The sequence below is a fragment of the Mya arenaria genome, chromosome 3 (genome assembly GCF_026914265.1).
Source record: "Mya arenaria isolate MELC-2E11 chromosome 3, ASM2691426v1".
Lineage (NCBI taxonomy): Eukaryota > Metazoa > Mollusca > Bivalvia > Myida > Myidae > Mya > Mya arenaria.
The window spans coordinates 78,065,674-78,073,037 of record NC_069124.1 but is presented as its reverse complement, the minus strand read 5'-3'; the positions used below and the strand labels follow the sequence as shown (position 1 = coordinate 78,073,037).

The 7,364-nt window shown below is 33.5% G+C and overlaps 1 protein-coding gene across 2 annotated transcripts in view; it reads left to right on the top strand.

Annotated features, from left to right (window-relative positions):
• Positions 1–7,364, top strand: part of LOC128228077 (A disintegrin and metalloproteinase with thrombospondin motifs 7-like) — a 61,991-nt gene that overhangs the window by 8,366 nt on the left and 46,261 nt on the right. The window lies entirely within an intron of this gene.

Here is a 7,364-nt window from a genome sequence, read left to right as displayed (position 1 = left end):
TACGACTATGAGTAGTATTCTGTTGTTGTGTTTTTGCACACAGTCATATGACATATGTTTAACGCAACGCTCTGGTATGGAATTGTTCAACGCGATCCTCTTGTATGGTATTGTTTCTACAGTAATATATAATAATAATACTGAAAGGCAGTAATATTACCAATGTAAACCGAACGTTCCTTGAATAATGATGTCTTACAAAGCTTTATAATTATCTTTTATTTAATAGTATAGCATCAATACCTACATGTGATACCTAATGTAAGTAATTACATGTATTATGAAAAAAAGAGAACCTTCATTTCGATATATAATGGATATACGCAATATAACATCTGCTAGAATCCGGGTGCGTGCCTCCTTTGTTCAGAGGAACTGTTATTCCATTTAGTAGAGAGTAGCTATTGATAGCTTCTGTATTGTTCTTTTCACTCAGTAGTTATTGCATTGCTGTTAATTAATGTTTGTTATTTGTTATGTTTGGCCCTTGTTCGTACATCAACCCTCTACCCGAATGGCGCTGATGACCAGTAGGAGGCTTCACGCTGGCTTCGTTCGTTTGTTATATTCGCTAAAAGGAGCTTTAATAAATATAAAATAAAATCGAGAGGTTTATATAATTTAGGTATTGGATGGAATTTATACATAGAACTATAAGGATAATACGCACACTGCTTGAACCTAAATAGTTTCTTTATTATATTCAACAATTTGCGTCTATCATTCATAATCTTAAACTGTATATTAGCTCATTTGCCAGATGTCAGTCATACTTCAAGCATGTCTATGAGGTTGTCAATCATGTGCTGAAGTTTAATTTGATACAAAAATACAGAAAATATTCCGTATACTTTTAAGTGCAACCTCTCAATTTTCAAATAATTGCAGCAAATAATTTGAAATCTATAATATTGCAATTATAGATTATCCAAATGTATCTCGTTTTAAACTGGTTTTAAAAAAGGTTCATAAGTTAAGTACATACTTTTGGTGATATCACGAATCAAATATAATTAAATTATTTGAAAAAAGATATTGCTATGATAAGTTGTAACATGAAATTAATTTCATGCAATTATTAACAAAAAATAAAAAAATAGATTTCAAAAACAAAAATGTCGTGCTACGGAGGCTGGGATATAATCGAACCCCCTTTACCACGGTGACAGATGTTTGCATAGATTTTATAAAACATATTGTTTATATATAGTTTATTTCATTGTACATTAGACAATATGTCAATGAGTATCAAATTATAATAGGTACATTATAATACAGATAAGTCATTAGTCGCAAGACAGGATATATAAACAGCGAAATGAGAAATGTTTTCTATTCATAATACATATGAAAATGTCTTCGTAATTCGAACGCTTCATACACAAACATTGCAATTTTTTTATGAACAACTTACAACAGTTTTTTTGAGAGGTCATTAACTCCATAAACTTTAACAGATTCGGTCTTTTAAAGTAATATGGTTTGTAATATATATTTCGTAGTTCGGCGTACAATTGACATTCAGGATAAAGGTGACATTCGTCTTTAAGAGTGTTACAAAATAGACATTTTCTTTCATTTTAAGGCGTTGCAGTTGGCTTATGCCATCTACCAGTTTCGATGCTCAACACATAACTTGACAGGGGCCTAGACAATGCATACCTATAATTCGTAATGTTTACATTACACAAACATATAAACACCCTTTGGAATTTTGTAAAAAGATCAAGTTGATTATATTTAAATAAAAAAAATCATATCTGTAGGTCTCTAAAACATAATTTTAACAATGTTCTCCATTTTGTGGACATGTTTCGCTAGAAGTCTGCAGGTTGAAATAAGTATTCGTGCGGCGTATGCAGCCTGTAAGTTATTTTGTTTTTCGTAAATATAAACAAACAAACGGGTCAAAATAATGTATGTGCCTTTAATACGTGTTTTAATGTCCCGAAATCAGAATGTTTTAAGAGATTGACCATTAGGGCGATCTGCAACGTCTCTACAAAAATACAACGTATATTAATAATATAGCCATAACATTTTATCGTTTATTTCATAAGAGATAAGCTATGAGCCTTTTTTGTTATTAATTAGAAGCCAAGATCTCAGTATGGGAGAAACGAACATCAGCATCGCGTGATATAAACTGTTACTTAATAGCTCGTTTATCGATGTCTGACCACAATGTTGCCAAAAAATGTCTTCCTGTCTCATAAAGAATTGGTAATAGCGGAAGTGTATTAGTCTCAGAAATGAGCGGTATGTTGTTTTCGTATGCCATTTCTGAATATTTTTCACCTAACATACCGTGATTCCATCGATTATTGATTATACAAATTGGTCGCCATGTAACATACTAATCGAGCCATTTTTGATAATGGGTAAGTCAATTTTTAGTAGAAAGCCCCGATTCTATACAAAATAGTCGACAAAAAAGATTGGAGATTCACTTCATTATTTTTCATTAATAGCTTAAATAGTCTGCTCTCTTTCAAAAATTATATTATTATTTTCACCACATAAGAGCTGAACAAAATCACCTGCGCATTAGCAACAAAACTGTACTTTAATGGGGAAATTCATATTCATTACAGATATTGTTATAAAATAAAACAAAAACATACAGTAATGAAGATTTATATTCGCCATTTGTACATGACAAAGTCGCTATCAAATGAAAAGGATGTTTACACCAAAAGCCCATCGATGTATTCCTGTAATTCGAAGTCACTGTTTCAACGCAAAACGGCTAGTTGTGTCGTTGCAACGGTCCGAATATCAAAATGTGTGACGCTTTTGAAGGTTGGAATACTATAAGAGATATTTTAAAATAAAATCAACAAGAAGTAATCAATTCATATTTTACACTGTAGTTCTTTCTTTCCTATTTCATACTGTACTAGAATGTTTGATTCAGTAAATCTCATAACACTCTGAAAATGGCATGACCTATAGCAATTCTGGCTGTATTACACTGACATAATAGTCATTATGGCACCGTAATGGATGCTTTGGATCCACACCAGAATTTAAACTCACCATTTACGTCAATTCAAGCTAAATTTGGGCGCTGCCGGTGTCTCCTGTACACTGAATTATTCCTGTCAGATTCAGGTTGAAGGGATTACGAGAATTATTCCTGTCAGATTCAGGTTGAAGGGATTACGAAATTTATTCCTGTCAGATTCAGGTTGAAGGGATTCCTGTCAGATTCAGGTTGAAGGGATTACGAGAATTATTTCCGTCAGATTCAGGTTGAAGGGATTACGAGAATTATTCCCGTCAGATTCAGGTTGAAGGGATTACGAGAATTATCCTTGTCAGATTCAGGTTGAAGGGATTACGAGAATTATTCCCGTCAGATTCAGGTTGAAGGGATTACGAGAATTATTCCCGTCAGATTCAGGTTGAAGGGATTACGAGAATTATTCCCGTCAGATTCAGGTTGAAGGGATTACGAGAATTATTCCCGTCAGATTCAGGTTGAAGGGATTACGAGAATTATTCCCGTCAGATTCAGGTTGAAGGGATTACGAGATTTATTCCCGTCAGATTCAGGTTGAAGGGATTACGAGATTTATTCCTGTCAGATTCAGGTTGAAGGGATTACGAGAATTATTCCTGTCAGATTCAGGTTGAAGGGATTACGAGAATTATTCCTGTCAGATTCAGGTTGAAGGGATTACGAGAATTATTCCTGTCAGATTCAGGTTGAAGGGATTACGAGAATTATTCCTGTCAGATTCAGGTTGAAGGGATTATGAGAAAGGTACAATGGGCAAAACGAACTGCCTGTACTTTTTTAAATGTCAAAAACCTTTTCTTAAAAGTGACGCATCGCCATTGCATACATCAGTTTGTTCTGTATATGAGACGATCCGTGTTCGACACGAACATTGCCTGTCATAATTACGTGATTCTGTCTGTAACCAGACAGTATTGTAGATCGGATATACACTTATTTCTAGTCTTGGTATCATATCCTGTCTAGTCTTAATTCTGAATAATGCAATGTTAAAAACCTTTGTGTTACTATCAGATTATAGAGCATCAAATATAAAATGCTATCTGTACAAAAACGGTTGGTATATAATTGTTTGTTTGATGTTGTCGCAAATCGCAGTAATATGGTGATAGGCGGGCAACTTTTATATCATTGTTCTTGATGGTCGACCACTTTACAAAACATCATGAATCTTACAAACGCAAAATAACCAAAACTCTTTGTTTACATAATGTTGGTATTAAAACAACCTAGGGTCGTGTTTTTTATGAAGAAAACGTCTTTCTGATTAGAAATCTGGCATATTTAAAAAAAACTATTCATTTTACTGAATGTTCTCTAAAATTTGAATGCTGACATGAATTATGGTTTATAACTGTTGAATACGTGTTTATTGTTCCTTGTCCATCTTATGAGCTTGCCCTCATACAACAACGCTAAAATGAATACAAGCAGCAGGCAGTTGAACGATTGATGAACATCTGAGAGTGAAGGTAGGACCTTGTCTTGTTGACATCATCCAAAAACAAAAACAATGTTTATCTTCTCATGAGGAGATTCGACAGGGTATCCATCTTTCAGCTATCTTTTTTATCCAAAATAAAATTTTAAATAGAGATTACATTAAGAGCTAGTGTTGGTTTTTGTAAGATCGGTTTATCGAGCCCTGAATCACCTTGGCATCGGTGTCTAGCAGGGCTGCCGCTCTGGAAATGGTGAATGAACATTGTTGGTGCCAGTGGCTGGGAAATGCAGATATATTCACGTAAAATTAATCGCGTCTTTACTTATTTATATGTTCTACGCATTATCTTTTTTTTTAAAAATCAATTAAATTCATACAATCAACTTTTGTACATATGATATTCGTCAGTAGGTATTACTATCCATTCATTATGCAATCAACTTTTGTACATATGGTATTCGTCAGTTGGTATTACTTATACAATCAACTTTTGTACATATGGTATTCGTCAGTAGGTATTACTTATACAATCAACTTTTGTACATATGGTATTCGTCAGTAGGTATTACTTATACAATCAACTTTTGTACATATGGTATTCGTCAGTTGGTATTACTTATACAATCAACTTTTGTACATATGGTATTCGTCAGTTGGTATTACTTATACAATCAACTTTTGTACATATGGTATTCGTCAGTAGGTATTACTATCCATTCATTATGCAATCAACTTTTGTACATATGGTATTCGTCAGTTGGTATTACTTATACAATCAACTTTTGTACATATGGTATTCGTCAGTTGGTATTACTTATACAATCAACTTTTGTACATATGGTATTCGTCAGTTGGTATTACTTATACAATCAACTTTTGTACATATGGTATTCGTCAGTAGGTATTACTATGGTATTCGTCAGTAGGTATTACTATGGTATTCGTCAGTAGGTATGACTATGGTATTCGTCAGTAGGTATTACTATGGTATTCGTCAGTAGGTATGACTATGGTATTCGTCAGTAGGTATTACTATGGTATTCGTCAGTAGGTATGACTATGGTATTCGTCAGTAGGTATTACTATCCATTCATTACACTGTCGGATTACTCGTTTTCTGTATCAAATGTAAGAAGGTTAACCATAATTGCTCAATTGTACCTGTCTACTATTGACTTCGAAAGAGTCCCATCACTCAAATCCGCGAACACACAAAACCGTATTGACAGCAGCTCAGAGATTGCCTGACAGAGAACGTTTACCACCTGGCTGGGAGTAAAATATATCCAAAAGCTGTGAGGGGACATTCAATAAACATTCCTTATAATTTATTGCTCGTCGTGTGGAAATCTTTTGTCATATGACAGTCCGTATTTCAATGTATTGGTCTGTAGCATTTCGATAATATCAATGTGCTTTCAAACAGGTGCCGACTGTAAAGTAAATGGTCAATTAGTTATATATTGAAATGTTATTATTAGCAAATGTATACAAAGCAACCAATACGTTTAATTAATGTGCTAACGCTCATGTTCTGTTCAAGTCATTTATCAGCGGTCTGCGAAAACCTTCTTAATATCTAGCTGTCTAATGCTGTTCCATGAAAGTGGTTAATTCCCGCTGAAAATAACGACGTATATATCCAAATCAATCACCTTCTATACACGTCAATTATGAAACAGTGAAACAGCTTCTCATCGAACACTGCGATATCTGGAAATGATATATTAGGAGGGTGGGGTTTTGATGCCTTAAAATGAATATTGAGAGCAATGTTCATGTTTGTATGTTTCCGTTATATGAAAATTAAATTCAATGGTGCATATTTATGATAGACATGAAATGAATGTAGCAAAATCTCACTATCAAGAGTGTTTTCCTTTTTGGAATAATCTTTGAATCAACCAATCATGATCAAATTTACATGATAAATAAATACTTTGTTACAGAAGTTCTTTGTTTTCTAAGAACAATGAACCTAGAATCAGCGGTAGATATCACATCACGCTTGAAGGGGTGCCTCATTGCGGTCAACCCCCCGAGCAACAAGTGCATTGAGAAACCACAGACTTCCTGGCAGGGGTCACTGACTGATAACCAAGGCACACAAAACCAGCAACAACTAACGTTTCTTGCCGCCGTTTTGAACGAACAACAAATATATTTCTTACAACATAATGAACAATATATATCTTTGAAAGACTATGAAAAATTGATCAAATGATTTCATGTACGAACAAAATATTTTATCTTAAACATGTTTGCATGAGAGCTTTTATACAATTGATTAATTTATTTACAAATTTATTTTAGTTTTATATTAAAACCATTTGTCAAGATATTGTCTCTATGTATATGGCTCGTTTCTCGATGCCTTGGTGATGGTTTTAAATTGCTATAAGCTCACACCTTGCTGACTTCATTTGAAAATCGCACAATCGGCACTCCTCGGCCATTTTTCATTGAAAACAACCTCAAATGTTTTATGGACGGTTTTCAGATTTCTTTGCATTAAACTACGCTGCAAGAAGATCGTAATTCCAATTTTGCAGTTAAACATAAGGACTTTACTCCATATTACTCTAAGGAATATTTCTTATTGAAGCAATAATACACTCCAATGGGATTCAATTTGAACTTGGTAATACGAAAAAAATACACATTAAAACACTTCAATGAGAGACTCACCAATATAGTTTATAAAAATATAACGTTACTAAAGGAATAAAGTATTAAACGAGCATCATATCTACAGATTAAGAAATTGATCGAATAAGACTTGAGTTTAAAAAGGAGAAATCATATTTTCTTTATGATGTGTATAATCAGTTGACTACAAAATATCTAGTACTTTGCATTAATCATAATTAATGTACATCTATCGTGTATCAGTAT